The 19,814-nt window shown below is 33.1% G+C and overlaps 1 protein-coding gene across 1 annotated transcript in view; it reads right to left on the bottom strand.

Moving 5' to 3' along the window:
- pdm3 (POU-domain protein pdm3) overlaps positions 1-19,814 on the bottom strand; it is a 206,749-nt gene that overhangs the window by 172,439 nt on the left and 14,496 nt on the right. The gene's annotated exons all lie outside the window — the stretch shown is intronic.

Raw genomic sequence — 19,814 nt, 5'->3', positions numbered from 1 at the left:
TCACCTTCATTTCCGTGTTGGTAAAAATTGTTGTAATTTTATTAGATAATTACCACACTTAACCAACTTAACCAGTAAATTAGAAATAAAATCAGCATTTCACTAAACAGTATTCTTACGCAGTCCGTAACATAAACTGAACATTATTATCTATTGTTCTGTTCGAGAATATAATAAGAAATAATTGCATAAATTAATTTAAAGGAATCTGTTCATATTATAGAAAATAATTTATGACTGTTCTTTTCGTATTGTGGTAACATTATATTAATGGTTTATTTTTTCTAGTAATTATCGCGATATGAGGTAATATTGCAAAATGTACCAATATAAAAATCACGATACAAAAATTTTATAAAATTAATTTAAAATATTGATATATTGTAAAGTAATCGCACGAATATCAAGTTTTTAGACTTAGACAAGAGTTTAATCATTTTTACCAAACGTGTACATCGTAATTCTACAATTTAGTATAAGATTATTTGAACATAGTGAAGTAGAAAACTTCAGAGTTTATTATCCTTGTATAACATATTTTGTGTGGTTTCATTGAAACTGCGGCAGTGCAGTTACAGGCGTGCGAAACTGCGGTAGTGTAGTTACAGGCGTGCGAAACTGCGGTAGTGTAGTTACAGGCGTGCGAAACTGCGGCAGTGCAGTTACAGGCGTTCGAAACTGCGGTAATGTAGTTACGGGCGTGCGAAACTGCGGTAGTATAGTTACAGGCGTGCGAAACTGCGGTAGCAGAGTTACAGGCGTGCGAAACTGCGGTAGTGTAGTTACAGGCGTGCGAAACTGCGGTAGTGTAGTTACAGGCGTGCGAAAGTGCGGCAGTGTAGTTACAGGCGTGCGAAACTGCGGTAGTGTAGTTACAGGCGTGCGAAACTGCGGTAGTGTAGTTACAGGCGTGCGAAACTGCGGTAGCAGAGTTACAGGCGTGCGAAACTGCGGTAGTGTAGTTACAGGCGTGCGAAACTGCGGTAGTGTAGTTACAGGCGTGCCAAACACACTTTTAAAAATAGATATATAGTTTTTACTCATACATCAATAGTTTTAAATTCAAAATAATATGCCTTACTCTAACATCAATGTTTTAAATTCAATATAAAAATCTTCACTCAAACATCAACAGTTTAATGTTCAAAATAATAAGCTTTACTGTAACATTGACAGTTTTCCAGTTCAAAATAAAATGTTTTACTCTAGCATCAAAAAATAATACTTTACTCTAACATCAACAGTTCGATGTTGAAAATAATAAGCTTTACTCTAACATCGACAGTCTTAAGCTCAAAATAATATGATTTACCATTACATCAAAAGTTTTATGACCAATATAATACTTCACTTTAATTTCATGAGTTTTAAGTTTAAAATATTTATTTATTTGTATATTATCTTTTTTTTCTTAAATTCCGCTTTTTTGTGCCTGTCGGAATCACCCATGTATTATTTTTTTTTTCTTAAGCCTATTATGTAAATTATTTCAAATATGGAATGTATTGCATTGCACTACCCCTGCACACATTCTGGAATAAATTCTATTATAATTATTAAATAATATGCTTTACTCTTTAATAAAAAGTTTTAAGTTAAAGTAATACGCTTTACTCAAAGATCAACATTTTTAAGTTTTAAATTTTCCCGGCTGAACGTGCCGCGGATTCAAATGAGTAGTTTTCTGCGGTATCGTCAGCTTTTAATTCAATCGCCATCTCAATGTGTTTATTTTTCAGACCGGTCCTGGAGGAATACCTCCTTCAGACTAACTAAATGCAAATAGTTTTGTATAACATCAAAAAGCATAATATCTTATGTTTTAGCGCTATTAATGCATTTTATTTCAATAGGAAGACAGAAATAGGCTTTGCGGGGATTCATAACAGGCTTTTTATGTCTTCCAGACGCGTCACAGCCAGGACTTGGCTGCACCAGGTGCCCTCGCGCGGTAACTTAAACCTGTGAATTAAACCCGTGTGACAAGCGCTTCGCGTGTCGCAGTCACATTAACCATCCCACTGGACCACTTCATTGATACAAGCAAAGCAAACATTCAGGTTATTAATATTTGTAGAGTCTATCGTTCGTGTGAGCATGTCACTAAATTACAAAACACTTTAACAGTGTCTAAAATGCTGCAGGAATTAATTTTGCAAATTATTTCATCTCATTTTGAAGCCCTCCTCCTATTGAAGGTTGTCTATCATCGTGGGAATTTTCTCCCTGCGGGTTGTAACCCGAAACAACTCTGCAGAACTGCGCTCGAACCATGATTAAGTTTATTCAATGTTCTTATGACTGAAATTATTTAATGTAAGCCGGAAACGTGATGTATAGCTTTTTCATAATAAAGGTTGTTCGTTCTTGTTAGATTATTAGCATGTTGAATCATTATTATCAAATTTCATTAACTGCTTGAAAATTCAAGTGCAAAGTTGTACGTCAGTACAAATTGAGAAACATAACAGAAAATTGCTACCCCTTGGTAGTAGTGTAGACTATATCAGGTATAAAAATTAATATTTTTTTAAGATTGAATGATTTTTTCGTGAAAAAATATGATTTAAAATTTTCACGGTCAAAAGTAGTTTTGTTATTTGTTTTTGGGATGTTATGCCGTGTTGCGCTAACTCCTTCTTTAGCTAACGTTTCGGACAACGTTATACATCTGCCCTGATGTACACTGTAACGTTGTCCGAAACGTTGGCTAAAGAAGGAGTTAGCGCAATACGGCATAACACCCCAAAATCAAATAAGAAAAAAGACTTTATCGACATATTAACAAAGAATATCAGGAGACTTACGTTTATTTTTAAAGAACTTTGACACATGCTGGACAAAGAGAAGTTAAAAACTATTATTTTGCCTTAGTCCAATATCGACTTTCTTATAACATAGTAGGCTGGGGACCATGTCTAAAGTCCAATGTAGAACCACGAAATATTACACAAAAATTAATTCTTATAGTTGTGTTAACAAAAAACGGTTTTCCATCCAACCTACTTTAAAAGGAACTTTACGTTATGTGTAAAACGGTTATATTTCACTAAAATACTTTGCCGAATTTTTCTCGATGCGTGCAACTAGAATTGACTCTACATTGAACTTTGTGGCGGCACATACTAAAACTTCTTTTGGTCAAAGAAACTATTTATAGCAAGTAACATTTATGTTTAATATTCTTCCAAATCGTATTAAGTCTACCAATTACTTAGTTAAATTTTAAAATATTTTTATTCATTATTTTTATTGTTTATTAACAGACGATTGTCTTAATATTTTTTCGTCCTTGTCCTTTCTTAAATAGTATGATTTTATATAAGTCTCATTTGCTGAAAACTGAATTTCACCTTAGCTATCTTTATTATCTACTTGTTTCTTATTGGAAATAATGATTAATAAGTAGTTATGGTTCAAATATTGCTACAATATACTCTTAAATTACCCATCTGGTAACTCATCGCATACATATTTTTTTCTTTCTTTTTGAAATTTTATTTTTGTATTACTTTATTTAGTAGTTAGTTTGCGTAGTATTACTTTATTTTTGTGATTACTCTATGTTTGCTTCACTAAACTTTAAATTGATAACCTAGATATAGGCTGAGTCCTAGTGAGGTTCATTTTAATGAGAAAAAAAAAGATTTATGTATGGTGAGATGCAATAAATAAATAAATTATTATTGTCGTCAAAACATTCCGGCATAATTTAATTGCTAATCATATTATGACGATTCGACAAAAGCTCTTCTACGCTTTGCCGAAAATCATATTGTATTTTAAAAATCTTATAATAGCCTCTGCAATGAAATCGTTAACAGTTAAACTCTACTAAACTTTTAGCCCTAAAGCAATGCATAAGATGTGTGAAAACGATAATAGAGATTGCTCACAACCAATTCATCGGGGTTTTAATAATGACACATCGGGCGCCTTGATATGAATCATACAAATGAAATTATTGATTCCCCTGCTAAGTACTTTATTTCAACATTTAATTAGGTATTCAAACATGTCACGTTTTACCTACCTAGTCGATATGACTAGTAATTCAAATATCTCAAAACGATTCTTCTAATAAATGTTAGGTTTAAAACGATTTTTTTATATGTGGGGATAAATGAAAGTATTCAATAAATTGCAATAAACTTGTGAAGTTCCCACGAGTTTTGTAAATGTATGTTTTACCTTAAAAGAGAGAAAAACATTAATATTTCAAAGAGAAATGCTACAAATAATTTCACGGTGAACCACAAGCATCAGAAAAATCCCTTATCCTCGGCAAAGTGATTAAAAAACATCGCCACCCGAACGGGGGAGAGCGTGCGATCCGCAATTCACCCTAGCGCAATCCAAAGATAAAAACCCAACAAGTATACAACCCAAGGGGCCTTGACCCCCAAGTAGAAACAGCTGTTCCGTTCAACTTCCTCCTACCCTCTACCCTCCCACTACTTCCCCACCTAGCGATCACGGACGATTGTACAGCATTCACCTACGGCGTAGCTCCAAAGTCTACGACGCGTAGAAGAGAGACACAAAGATCGTAGCCCGTTTCGTTCTACGGCTTTTTCGCCTTTCACCTTTTCCGCTATGTGGCGTAGGTCAGGGATTCCACTGAATATCTTTGAGGGACGGAAAAGTATGCCGCTAGCTTTACGGAGAGCTTAATTCATTTGAACGTGTGTGTGCGGAGTGCTTTATGAATGTAAACATGTTTCGTTTGGATGGAGGGCGCTTATTTACATTTTCTTTATTTTGCTTTTTGCGCTGCAGGTTTATCTTCAAAGAACTCTTTTAGAAGTTAACCGATCCATTCGTATGGGAATAAAAAAAATTATACCACCCACGGAAAAGTGGTATTCTGTTTTTATTCAACTTTAAGCTTCCCCGTTCAGATGCGATTCCACTGGTTTAATTTGTTAAAGATTAATATGTTTTGTTTACTTCCATGCTACTAATTTAAGCAAATTTGTTCAAAGATATGCCAAAAATTCTCTCTTAGAAGGGATGTACCGTTTAAAGGAAGACATTTGGTATTATATAAACTATGATATAAAATAGAAATCTATGTTTAAAGAAAAATGATTCAAAATTAGGTTACAATCAGAAACTTTCACATGTACACCGTAATAAAAGCAATAGATTAAGTCTGGAAATTCAATTCAAGTTATCCAAATAGTTTTATTCATTTTATACAAAATCATCCTCATTTTATATATAATTTAATTGATTCTACACGATTTAAGTGGGTTAAATATAATTTTATTATGAATAAAACAATACAAACTAAAGTGTCGCTAAATTTACCTGTGATTACAAATACTTTGTTCCGAATATTCTCTCGAGTTGGTTGAAGAAATGAATAAATAATTGTTTTAAATGTTCCTCCAATTATCATATATTGGGTTCGATCTTTAAAAGTCGTTTTCAAGCCTATAATAATAATACTTTTAAATATGCAATGAAATTTTATTTTATTTCCTGAAAAAAAAAAAAATTTAACTTGGATATAAATAAAATTTAACTTGGATATAAAGTCGAAAAAATATATAAATAATATCGAATGATAGTTTTCAATATTAGAACCGAGAATCCAATTTAACATGTTTAGTCGGATTAAAGTGCCACAGTTCAAAATAATGGATATCATAGGATAACTCTCACTATCAGTGTGACCAGAGCAATAATCGGCCCGTAAACAGCAAAATATTCAGCGAACGGTCCATGAAATCATCAGCTGGCCATAAATAACGGGTATAACAATTTCATCGTAATAATCAAATTAGTTTAAACTGTGTTTGGTAATGAGTTTAATCCCAGCATTAGTGGATTTGTTCATGTTTTCCGTAAACGGGTGATTTCGCGCAATTACACCTTCACAATTATAATCAATTTGAAAGCACATTGTTCACATTCATGTGTCTTGTTAAAACGACGATAGTTCGGTAAACGCAAATAGCTTTGATATTTTTATTATTATTGCACAAGAACAATAAAATAAATGTTTGGCTTACATGTGTACATATTTAATATTTAGTTTAGTGGAAAAAAATAAAATTACACCCATCAATGTAGTATTTAATCATTGAAGAAGAATTATAATGTTAAAAAATCTAAACGACACAAAAGAAAAAGGTGATGGTTGCAACGAAGATCTCTGTCTTACCGGGATAACGCCTTTTACTACTCGACCATTGAGATCTGATTTTTGTCGCTCTCGTATCTTAACCTCAGAATTAGCAATATAATCCTCAACGAACTCCCATATTTTTTTTTTTTAATTATTAATAGAATTATACACACTCTTGATTTATTGAGTCTAATCACCTTCAACATACCAACTAGAGCTACACGATGGAAAATTCTTTTTAATTACAACAATAATATCAGGACTGAGTCATTTAGATACTGAATTGTACCTAAATTAAATGCAGTTGGCAACAATTTCGCAGAAATGTTCAACTGCATGGAATATAGTAACAAGATGGCTATAATGTATGAGATCCATTAAACCCTGTATATTTGGATTACAGACTTTTTCAAAAGAAGAACGATACACACCGTGGTTGAGGGCTCTTCTTGCTCTCCGCACCAAATCAATGTAGGCGTGCCACAAGGATCTGTACTGTTGCCGACGCTGTTTTTACTGCACATCATCTCGTCGAATGTGCACCAATTCATTGCTACGCTAACGACAGCACCATTAACGAGAGTTATCTTTTCGAAAAACCCTTTCCACTCTTGATGTCCTTACAGCTCAGAAAGTTTTGAGACAAAAAGTTGACCACCACCTCGAGAAGGTTCGTGCCTAGGGTAAGGCCAACCTGGTCAGTTTCAACGTCCTAAAAACCCAAGCGTGTCTGATTTCGGCAAAGAGGGAGATTCATACCTCTCTGTTGCAATTTGGTGGAAGCATCCTCTCCAATAAAGACTGCATTGAAATGCTTGGAGTAGGTATATCAGACCGGCTCAAGTATTGAGGATATATGCCCGAGTAAATCTGGCTTTCAAGAAAGTGGGCGTCTTGTATGGGGCTAGCAGATTCTTCAATAGCAACCAGATGCTTACACTATACAAATCTCAAGTACACCCAACAATTGAATTTGGGAGCCACCTCTGGGCTGGAGCCATACTACTTGATAACCCTAATTGATTCTGTGCAAAGGAGGGCAGTCCGTCTGATTGCCATATCTAATGCACATCACGCAATGTAGGCGTGCTGAGTCTATCCTGTGAAATATGTATGTACCTATGTATTTTTTGTGTTGTTTTTATTATCATTATATTTAGTTAGAAAAAACTTAATATTAGTCATTCTCAAACTTTTTTTTATAATTGCATTTAAAATTTTATTATTTCCAAAATAATGTTTGACTTTACACAAAAACGGCGCTATACAAATCTTTCAAATATTGTTATTATTATTTATTATATAGAATAATAAAAATTGATAGTTTATTTCATCACCTTTCAGAACGAGTTTTTAGTTTTCGGAAACATTAAAAAAAAACTTTTTATATGGATTTTATTGCATAGCGAAATTATTTTGACCTCATGACTGAATATGCCAGAGGCCTGAAGAGTTAAAAAAAACCTCCGATCGTCCGGAGTTCTGGAGGTATTAAAAACCAGTGTAGATATTTCTTAGAAGGCCGAACATATAATAATTATGTTTATTATAAATATAACTGCATCACAAATGCTTATTGTGTAAGTAAGTAGGTACTGATGTTTTGTTGTTTGGATGCAGAGTGGAGCCACCTTCCTCAGAGTGCATCATTATCCTAATGATACATAAGTTTTTGTTTTCAAACACTAATTACCATTGTAGTATGTCGGCTCTAGTCGAGTTCATAGTAAAAAGTAGAATGAAAACAATTATTTTGATTGTATCGTGGAGGTACAATCTCTTTGTTTAATAAGCATGGACTAATCTAATGTTGTTAATACTAGGTTTACCTGCTACTTCCAAAGGTAAATTAAATAATAATTAAGTTAATTAATGATACTTAATAAAATGGGCTTGATCAAACTCATCAACTAATGATTTTCAGAACAAAGATGAAGAAACAGGAACTGACTGAGGTGCTTATGTGTTATATGCCCTACGGCTCACGGTGATCGTGAGTTGTTACGATTTGGCAACAAGGTATAAACATCACGCAAACAAAGTACCCTCATATCTAAAAGAAGAATCAACATTATAACAAAGTTAACTCTGTTGTTGACATTTGTACATGTGCGCGAAGTACCAACGGTGTTACAATATGAATGTTACCTTGATATAATTAACATCTAATCTAGTTCCGTCACTAATCTTTACATTGATATCTTAACAAATATTTAGTTAGTAACATCAATAGCATCTTAATAATAAATTAGCACTATTTTTATTCACAGAAGCTCTAAAAACTTATAAACAGTGAGGTCAGACTTTCTGAAATTTACACAGCCTTTTCTGTATGCAACTACAGAAATTATTTAAACTATTATTTTACAAACAATAATTATTCGCCTGAAACACTCATCCACATTGAAAAATCTCCTGATAAAAGATACATGACGCCAACGGGACTCGAACCCGTGTCCCTTCGATTTCCGGTCGACAGCTCTGACCACTGAGCTATGGCGGCTTATCTCTGTCGACCGGAAATCGAAGGGACACGGATTCGAGTCCCGTTGGCGTCATGTATCTTTTATCAGGAGATTTTTCAATGTGGATGAGTGTTTCAGGCGAATAATTATTGTTTGTAAAATATTTGTTACCCTTTGTGCTATGCATAAAATCTTGTCTTAAAAACATTAAGTTACCAAAAAAAAAAAATTATTATTTAAACTACTTAAAGCATTACTTAAATTGTCTGTTTCTATGTAAAGGTAACTAAGTTTTGTAATCATAGCTTACGTGGTTACTGAATTTTTAAATAACTATTAATGTATTTGTTAAAAAATAAGATAAAGCGCAATACTGTTCCATATTTCAGACGAAGCTCATGAAAACCATCTCATTGATCATAAAACTTGTGTTTTGACAGGATAGTATTTGATACGATCCATAATGTAAAGGTGCCATTTATGAATATTGTATGTTAAATGCTTCACTAGGAGATGGCCCTCCTGTTGTATATACAAATTCTTTTACCTGTTATCTCCATTCATGCGTTACACTGTTTAACCAAAAATTATACACAAGAATTTTTTTTTTCCATATCTCGGTTATAGAATGATTTGTTTTTCCTCGTTTGTACAATGTGGTCTTGATCCAAGTTAGGTAATGCCTTATAAAAACGACATTCACACAACATCCCTAAAATGACAAACCCTTTATATTTCCCTAAAGAGGAAAGTCTCAGGGTCTCCTGTATGGAGTTATACATCGAAAACAAACCTGTAAAAACCTTATTGTTTTTATTTTGAAGTAAGTGCACTAGTATCTGACCCCAATAGTAAAAATTAATAAAATTAAAACAATAAACCATAATCAAGCCCACATTGATGCATAGCATGATTCACGATGGTTAATCACTTTAATTTATTAGTATAAAGTGGCATTTTCGACAAAGTAAATCGTTAATTACGTAACGCGGGCATAATAGCACAACAACATTGCGAATCGTGCCTTTTGCAATCACCTACTTAAGTGTCTAGATAGGCGAATGAATTAACATGGCATAATGGTAAATTAAATACTTAATTATGTCCGCAACACATAAACGCATTTCAATTTAATAAGTACCGAGCAACCCGGTGGATAGGCAAAACAGTGCCACACATAAAACACTTGTTGATTGTAACTACATAATATTACAGAGAAGTAAAACTAGATTTAGGTAGGTTACATACTGAAAATTCGCATTCGGGAAATATTCCATTTTTATAGAACAAGAATTGATTCGCTCAACACAGGTATTCTTCGACAAAACAATATTAAGGCGATGCCATACGTAGTAATGCAAAATCATGTGTTTATGGTTTGAAAATTTGGTCGCCTAGAAAATTTTCAGATGCTTTAATTAAATACTGCGAGTAGAATACATCTTGGCCTTTGAAATAATCGATTATTTTTTTGAATAGTTTTTTTATAAGCCTTGAAAAAATAATGTATAAGGCCTATGAAAACTGCTTTAAAGCTCAAAATCTCCTACTTACGAACCCATTTTCGGTTATGATTTTATTGTATAATGTGGCAAATTAAGTTATTTATAAAATGATCGAAAAAAAAAATTTATGCCTGAACATCCACAAAATAAAATAAAAGCTACTTTTTGGCCATGTTTTTTTCTTGCATAAATCAAAACAGGCGGATGGTGTTAAGCGAGAATTTAAACCTTATCGCCATCTACGTAAGGGTTGTTATTGATAGCGGCTCAATTTAAAATATTACACGACGTAGTGCATCGCCTTAAAGATAGGTACTTATTGATTATGCGTTAATGCATCAGCTGAATTATTGATAAATAAAAGATTCCCAATTGTTCCCAGCCGTTTGGATCCAGTGAGACTAAAGCATTCCCGAAGGTAATGGGGAGGGGAAGGAGATGGGAAAGATGGAGATGGGGGAGTACCTGGCCCTTCAGATCTGGTCACCAAATATGGCTAAAGCTATTTCAAGTAACGTTTCAATTCTGGATGTTGGTCTTAAAAAGTCTATATATTATTTAAAATGGATACATTGTGAAATAACACAAATTCATCATATAAAATATACTTGCGAACGCCGACATTTAAACCTTCATATTTTTAGTCGAAAGATTTAACCCTTGATTGCGGAGGCAGTCTTTCTGTAATTTATCGATAAATGAATCTGACAATATACAGGTAACTCAAATTGTAAATTGTTTTTAATCCAAATTTTCTGGCACTTTTTTGTTTGATTGTAAAAACGCTGTAACTGTCGCAAGAAACATTGAAAAATTGAAGTTAACTTAGGCAGAAACTTTACGCTTTTTTCGTAGCGAATACTCTGATACAATGAGCTCTGGAATCATGAAATCTGCTTAACTTAATGTTAATAATTGTTTTAAATCAATACAATTGTTTTCAGCTTCCGAGTTCTGAAAATTTTATTTAACTTGAACTCGACTGAAAAGGGCAGACAAGAAAAAAATATTGTTAAAAGTAGGTACCTAGGTACTACAAGTTGTAGTGTAAAATAAAAAACCATGTGGAATTTAAATCATCCATAGACATCGAAATTGATAGAGTAGCTCATCAGGGGAAGATGAAGAAACCAAGTCGCGAGGAGCGCAGAGGGGGCGTGGCCGTATACTGACAGTATACAGGCAACTCGCATCGTAATATCTTAATTCAGTTCGCGAGTATAAAATTTGTCGAATTATTAGTCCTTTTTATAATAGCGCACAAATTTCTGGAGGCGTTAAAACTTAATTATAAATCAAAAATCGGGTGAACAAATATCTGAATGTTTTGTTACTCTCTTTAATTAGACACCTTTCTCAACTTAATCGATCCTGCGAAGAAAAGTTTAACAATGTACTGCGCTGCAAACAATTGCCTTACGTTTCTGCGCAGCGTCTGGTTATTTCAATGTACTCTCTTCGGCATTCAACGTATAACTGATGTTGTAAATTAATAAAAGCATTCTCGATCCCCCCCTGGTGCCAAAAATATGATCACATGGTTTGCCTTGAGATCGTCTTTTAATTTCGATCGTCTTTTCTATTCAGAAATTCTAAATGATACCCGAATATCAGGCATATGGAATCATCAAACGTTTGAATACCTACTAATTTTGGTTGTGGTTCTGTCACTCTGTGCGTGTTTGTAAATCTGGTTTAGTGAACTTTAACATGAATTTTCAAAATTTGAACTGATTGTGATAATGTGAAGAGATCAGACAAGCCATAAAGTACCTACCTATAATACATATAACATTTTAACAGAAAATTATATCATTTATCATTTTCGAAATTGTGAACCGATGTGTGAAGAATTCAGACATAATTTATTTTGTTAACTTACATAACTAAGAAAAAATGTTTACGAATAGGTACTACAATTATAATATGTCGTGATTTTTGAAGGGTCTGCGACAGTCATTAGTAATTTTGAATGACCGGATAAATTATCACAATGATAATTCATCACATCTTTAAAAATATATAAAGTCATGGAAAGTGATGAAACAAAAACTTTATTAACTGGGTTAAGTAGGTTAGGTTAAGTTAGGTTAGGTTGAAAAAAAAATTTAAATCGTTTCTAATGACTTTATAAAACTTTTTAAAAGTGTGTTGAATTGTCACTGTGTTGAGTTATCATGGAACCGTAATTTGATGAACAAAGTTCCTTCTGATAAACTACTTCCAGTAATCTTTAAATAGTGTAAAATAAAGGCGCTATCCGGGTATGTCTGTTTGTGCGCTTCGTTCTTCTAAACTACGCAACAAATTTTGAATAATACATGCATATTAAATTATAGAAAGTAGAGAAAATTCGAGTAACGCCGGGCTCACGTCAGCTACTTCCCAACAATTAAAATAATATTATACAATAAATAAATTTAAAAAATAACAAACTATAAAGCAATTGCTCAGTGTCACCTAATATAATTTATTACTTGTGAGACCAATAATGTAATAATAGATATATTAATAATTTAGTTTGCATTCAGCGATGCATTTCTAGTTGCAAGTCGCAGCACTTGCATTCCATAATTTTCACTCGCGGTGATGCATTTAGCGGGTCATCGGCAATAAAGTATGTAATGACTCCCATGTGCGGACCTTCTAATTGCAGTGGTATCTTATTGTGCCTGTTACAAGAGCTGCTGGCATTACCGGTTGAAGTTGCGCCTTCAACGCCAAATTACTGTTTGTTTAGTTGAAATCAACGCTGCATAATTGAAGGGCCGCAAATATTATTCATACAAAAAAGAAGCCAAATGTATTTTACTTACTACTTTAACCACCTGCTGAAAATATAGTGATATTTGAAAGAAGTTGCTAATAAAGTAATCTAAGTTTCAGTATAATGAACTCACCTTTTACGCGGTGGATACGTTCCATGCAATACCGTGTTAAGGCGAAGCTTAAAGTCAAATCACTATTTTGATCTTTATAGCGAAGTGGTGTACATTATGAATACCCAAAAATATGCTTTAGATAAATTGAAGGGTTTACTATCGTTTCGCTTGAGTAGAATACAAATAAAAAAATAAATCACTCACTAAAAAATATAAATGTAAACTACTAAAAGATTTTTTTTTCAATAGAAATGTATGAAAGCATAAAGGAAACAACTTAAAAAAATATAGTATTATGGCTAATATTATCTGTGACAGTTTCACTTGATTAACTTTTTTGCTTTCTCTAAAAATTATTTACAAAATAAATAAAAACCAGTTTTTTGCTTGAAATCGAACGTTTCTAGACTCCGTTTGTCAAGCGATTTTAATGCCTATTACCTAAAATATAAGGCATACCAAGAATATGCACATTTTTGGCTTGTAGCTTCCTCTTAAAAAAGTATACTAAAATAATGGTGCAATTTTAGAATCGAATTTTGCTCTGAAGATAAATTAACAGGCCTTATTAATAAAACATCAATTTATAAGAATGTTTTATCGATTTGCACTTACACGATACATAGAATTTTGATTGAAATGCAACAATATTCGAATTTTCATGAACACGTGTTCCGACATCATGATATAAATATTCGTAATTTCCTAAAAGTGTTTCAGAAAACCTGTTTATTCATTCGTAAACCCTAAAGTCCCATTTTTAACCGAAATTACCAATATTTTGAAGAGATACTTAATAAATTGCCAAAACCCATTTTTATAAGCTTACAAAATGTACAGTTTTATTTTTAATTTAATTTGCTCGTTCCCACTTACTATAAAATTTAATAGAGATGTTTCACATAGTGTTTTTATCACAAATCAAAAACTGAAATACTCCTTGATACTTATGTGAACGATCTTAACTCTACGCATCACGTAAGTGCAGATTATCAAATAACATTTTTGCAGCAATCAAATAAACAATATTGTAAAAAAAAACCAACCATTTAATGCTAAGTAAAATTAAATGATATTAGATACCGTCAAAACGCCAAAGGCCATGCCAAAATAACACCTGAACATGAACAAAAAAAAACATATTTCTAATAAAAATTCATCCACTTAGCACAGATAAATCACACAAGTATACTGGGGTCTTAATAACTAGTTTAAATAAACATCAAAATCGGAAGAATAACCGAAAACTCTAGAATTAAACAGCATCGATCAAATGCTGCAGGTTTTTTTTTATCAAAGCTAGGATCAAAGAATAAAAGCTACTATTTCTCACCTAAAACACGAAGCACCGGGTGTTCAGATAATAACACGATATTACACGACCCATTTAGTTTGTTATTATTTCTTAACGCCTTAACATGGAGGAAATTAATACTCTCGGGTAGAACGGAGGAAGAAGCCATGAATAAAAATAACATTATCGTTTAGCCGTGTTTTTAATTACATGATCATTGCGATTTTTATCTTTATTTCATGCGATTCGGGCCTCATATCTTATGCTAAAATGTAATTATCATTATACTCGTAGTACTTACAAATATATGCACGACTTTTATAAAAATAGCAGATAACAAAAGTTTTTAAGGTACCTACCGAAGGTGTTATTTTTTGGCTGTCGAGTTACAAGTGATTTAAAAAAGAATATTTGAAAATTATCGCATTAGGTAGTAGGTAGAGAAAAAAAACATTTTTAAGTGGTTCAAGTTTTAATGTGTTTGTGCATACCGATTGTATCGAAAATTAAGAAAAGTTTTTCAAGCTAGTTTGAAACGGTTGAGATTATTCCTTTGTTTGCCCCTGAAAAAAATGTATTTTTACTTTTTGGTAGCACTGTATTACAATCATTATTTTAATGATGAACGGCCAATTCAGAATTGAACTAAAAACGTAATATACATTCATTTCGTAACAATACAATCGTCATAATTACACATTTAGCCGAGATCATTTCGATTGGAATGTTCCTAGTTCATTACGGGTGCGTTTTTTGAGGCACTGTTCTATCCATCGAGACGTTTGATTCAGGGTAGATTAATATTGCACGATCTTATCGCAGTCCGCATATAAAGCGGCGAGCGAATGGCGATTGGAGCGTTACGATTAGATGTTTCTTGCTGCTTGTGTTAGTACTAAAAGGATTTGATATAATTACGTATTTTAATTTATTAGCTCAGACGGGGGCATGGATTCGGAACATTTGGTTACCGAAACATTAAATATTTATCATAAACGTTATCAGTGTTCTACTACATGTTTATTTTTTTTTCTTAAAATATAATTGTTTTAAATAATGTCGATAATGGATATATACTCCTGGATGACCCAATGCTCCAAAATCCTACAAAGAAACGGCCTAGATGAAAGCGACACTCAGAACCGAAGAAGCTATAACCTGAGAACGAGAAGAGCCGACCCCAACAGCCTACCTAGGCAATGAGTTGGGATAGTGCTAGGAAGAAGAAGAAGAATGTCGATAATGGATATGGCAGCTAATATTATGACTTAACACGGAAGGTGTAGATTAATAGGTATAATAATATAACCTTCACTGCCCATTTTAGTGGCATTGAAGTGCGTAGGTCTTTATTTCAAGGGTTATTACCTGCCTATAAGGGTCGGTAAAAAAACTCATCACCGGGAGATCACACCACCTGCGTTACCCAACTCGAGTGTTAATTCTATACTATCACACAAGAACTTTGATATACAGCAAAGATTATATTATAAGGATGAAAATTTGTTGTCAACAAACTGCATAGGCGCTTACTCCAAAAAGATTAACATGGGTAAGTATGTTTAAAAAATATACATATATTTAGGCTAAACTTCAAATATCAGATGATAATACTATCAAATTAATATAATAATCATAAAATATAATAAAAATGTAAAAAATTAAATCAATTAGACACCAAGTCTTTGATCATAAGCCAAGGCAGATCAAACAACAACGAATTTATTTAAACCTGTTCATAAGTACAAGTGCACTTTCAATGGTATGAGGTTTTTACCCTATTAAGTTTTTACAATAAGATTATAAATTAAATTAAAAGCAACAGTAACTTAAACTTAACAAAAGTAAGTTAAAAATAACAACAATATAGCAATGAAAAAACAAAGCAGGAAATATAATATACTTGGTAAATTAATAACACGCTCACTGAAGAACTCTTAAAATACAAAATAAAATTATGAATACTTAAGCATATGCGTGATATGACGTTATTGAAATTTACTAAAAAGTATTAAGAATTAATTTGGTTATAAAATTTAAAACGATAATATCAGCGACATCTATTAATTCATTGCCAAGTCTTTGAATCCTTTCCATGGCAGATTTCAACACAAAGTTATTGTTGTGAAACAATATGTTCCATCTAGTATGTATCGGAGGTGCATGTAATGACTGCAAAATAATGGCATGTAATGGCATCAGGTAATCAGGTAATCTTGTAAAGGCATCGATAGAGTAGAGTAGTCCAATAGAGAATTAACAATTTGTTACAATAAAAAGAGAAATCTGTTTGCCTTTCAGATAATTTCTATAAATTGAGTATACTTCGTTAATTCATTTATGTAATTGATTTCATTAATTGGAATAAAAAATTTAAATTATACAAGCGTAAAAATTTATTATGAAGTTTTTTTTTTAAATTTGTTAGCAATGAGAGTTAAAATATTAAGATGTTTATTGTCTTTTATTTCAATTGTAATTGTTATTGTTATTTTTGCTGTATACTGCTTATGTCCTAAACTGCACTTGCTCCCAACAAAGGACTTCCTAATAAGGCAGGCGTGTACATCACCAATTTAGTGCAATTAATAAAGTTGAATCAACAAAATAAAACATGAAAAACTACAACAGTGATAAAATTTTGCAATCTACTATCATTTTCATATAATACAATCTAAATTTTTTTTCTTTTGTTTTGTAATACCAAAAAATAGTTGCAATGAAATATTTATCTAATGTTTGTATTATATAAAAATAAACATTTTTAACATAGATAAATACACTGCAAAACGTTTAAAAGGTAAGTTTTATGAAGACAAAACAGTTTTTTAAACGATATCCAAATCATAAAGCATCAAAACATACTTCGTGATTTAAAAATCTGTAATAATAAAAAAAAACGATGTTAAAATTCGAGCGAATCCGGACGGTTAAGACAGCATTGCATTACGAGTAGCTCTACTGGTTTGCTTCCCCTGACCACTCAGCGTTCGTTAGGTATTATTCAAAAGGTCTTATAATTAGGGACATAAATATTAATGCGGTTCCCCATAATTACATCTCACTCTTTCCTTCTCACTAATTTATGTTGGTGTAATTTGGATTTTTATAAATGGCCCCCGCCGAGTAATTTGTTACTCTGTACCGCGGCGGGCACCTTCGTCAAATAATATTACTGGTTATTTTAATCACAATAATGATGTGAAAGAATTCCCGTAATGATAATTACAGGCGGCTCGGTGGCCGGGACGGTAGCTCACTGGCTCACTTGTGAGGTAGTAAGGCGGCAAGGGTTCCACGGGGTCGCTTCCCGGGGCCACTACTAATTGTTTTCAGTGTTTATCATTGTAATTTTATGCGCTTCACTGGACAATTGCAGGGTTTCATTGTATTTGTCCAATAGGTGGGACAGTAGCTCATTAATCGGTTTCTGAATAAACGAGAAGATAGTATTCACTTACGCCAAGGCTGGGATGTTAGGCGAGCAAAGGAGGAGTTCCCTGGGGCGCTGTTTCAGTTTTTGCATCGTTTCACAGGACAGGCTGAGGAATGTTGTATCTCCGTTGAAAAGGTATCTATTTATCCATTTGCTCAGTAATCGGAACGGTAGTTAACTATCCACTTGCCCAATTGGTGAGAAGTTACTAGAAGATTACTACAACATGTTGGCCGGAATGGTAGTTCACCACCTAGTTGTTCGTTAGCCGAGATGGTATCTCAAGACCTAGTTATTCGTCAGACGAGAGGGTAGCTTACCATGTAGTTGTTCGTTAGCCGGGATGGTAGCTTACCACGTAGTTGTTCGTTAGTCGAGATGGTAGTTCACAAGTTCACCACCTACTTAGTAGTTCGAGGGCCGAGATGGTATCTCACCTCCTACTTGGTTGTTCGTTAGCCGGGATGGTAGCTCACTACAAAAATGCATGATAGCTGGGATGATAGGAAACTACTTAATTGCCCAAAAATTAATTAAGGAGCACCAGGTTAGGCCCATTTTTCACGGAAAAGGGTTTCAAGTAAAAAAATATCTAAAATTATTAATAGAGTTTGGAACGAAATACTCGGTAAGGAATGACGGAAACTAGAGAATTTTGTTCACAACAACAAACAAACAAAAAATCTCCGATCGAAAGATAATGTAACGTGCAATAGCACACTTCAGCATTCATTAACAGTGGCGTGACCAGCTCTATGACCAGGCAGGGTAAGTTGCAGTCATTGCAGTAATTGCTTAATATTAAATTAGTTGGTGCCGTAGGTCGGATATTCCTATTATCTTATGTTTATGGTTGTATAAATCAATTAAAATTTAGGAAAAATAAAAAAATAAATTGCATTAATTTATGAGTTTTTGTCACAAAATGTTCATAAGGTAGGCACAGCTTTCAGCCTTTTTAGAATGTACGCCACTGGTACCTTATTACTAGAAAGTAATACCTACTACTTGTATGGCAATACCATATTTGTCGCTTAGCTGTTTATGTAAAAATACAAGTAGGAAAGTACTTAGACTGTTATTTCATGATTAATATTACAGTTAACGGCGGAGGTGATCTTCCGAACATAACTACCATAATATCTAATAATTTAAACCGGTTGGAGAGGGTAATATTATAAGTGTAATTTTATACACATCAAATTCTGAGATTACAGCTGATACATTATAGCAGTTATTATTGCCTATTTGTGTTTTGAACGGACAACTAAAACGCCACGGTAATTTAGAGCATTTAGTTTTTAAAGTCATGATAACATTATAACGCAACAAGTCAAATATTGTAGTTAGTGAAAATTATTGATTTCGTAAGAAAACAGAAGTTAACTTTATTCAATGAGAGGAAACCTTAGGGCAAAGTGTACATTACGAAAAGTTATTAAAAAAAGGTTAATCATCAAGCAAGAAATGATTGCTGACTACGTAAACACGATAATGTTAGTGTTAATGAAATGTTTTACTGAGTGTGTCATGTGTCAGATCGACAACTCTACCAAACGCGCCAAATCACGATCAGACAAGACCAATATTTATTGCGTATATTAACTACTGTAATGTGATCGAATTTTAGAGAAATGCGGGTATTTCCGCGTGATTGCAACCAAGAAGCATTGCCATCGACAAACAGTCTATCTGTATACAGAGTTTTATTGGTTTAGTTTTCACTTTCAAGATTTGCAATCATTTATTCATGGAAACAAAACCGAAAATCAAAAAGATGTATTTGAAAGTAGCTAGTTTACTAGAATAGCATACATTTCATGTATGTAGTTCTGTGAAACTAACATAAATATTAACTGAAGAAAGTAAGCAGTCAAGGTGTAGCTCTCCGAACATAACATAAGAGTGAACTGAAGAAAGTAAGTAGTCAAGGTGTAGTTCTACGAACATAACATAAGTGTTGACTGGAGAAATTAAACAGTCAAGGTGTAGTTCTACGGCGTTGTTTTTTTTTCAGACCTCTCCTGAATTAAATATGTTGGCTGGTAAGATTTTCCCTGTGTCCAGAATGAAATATTTTTTATACGCGACCAATT

This window comes from Hesperophylax consimilis, chromosome 10, assembly GCF_061612785.1.
Source record: "Hesperophylax consimilis isolate HC1 chromosome 10, BYU_Hcon_1.0, whole genome shotgun sequence".
Taxonomy (NCBI): Eukaryota; Metazoa; Arthropoda; class Insecta; order Trichoptera; family Limnephilidae; genus Hesperophylax; species Hesperophylax consimilis.
The sequence above is the reverse complement of the archived record's forward strand: the minus strand, read 5'-3'. Positions and strand labels throughout refer to the sequence as shown.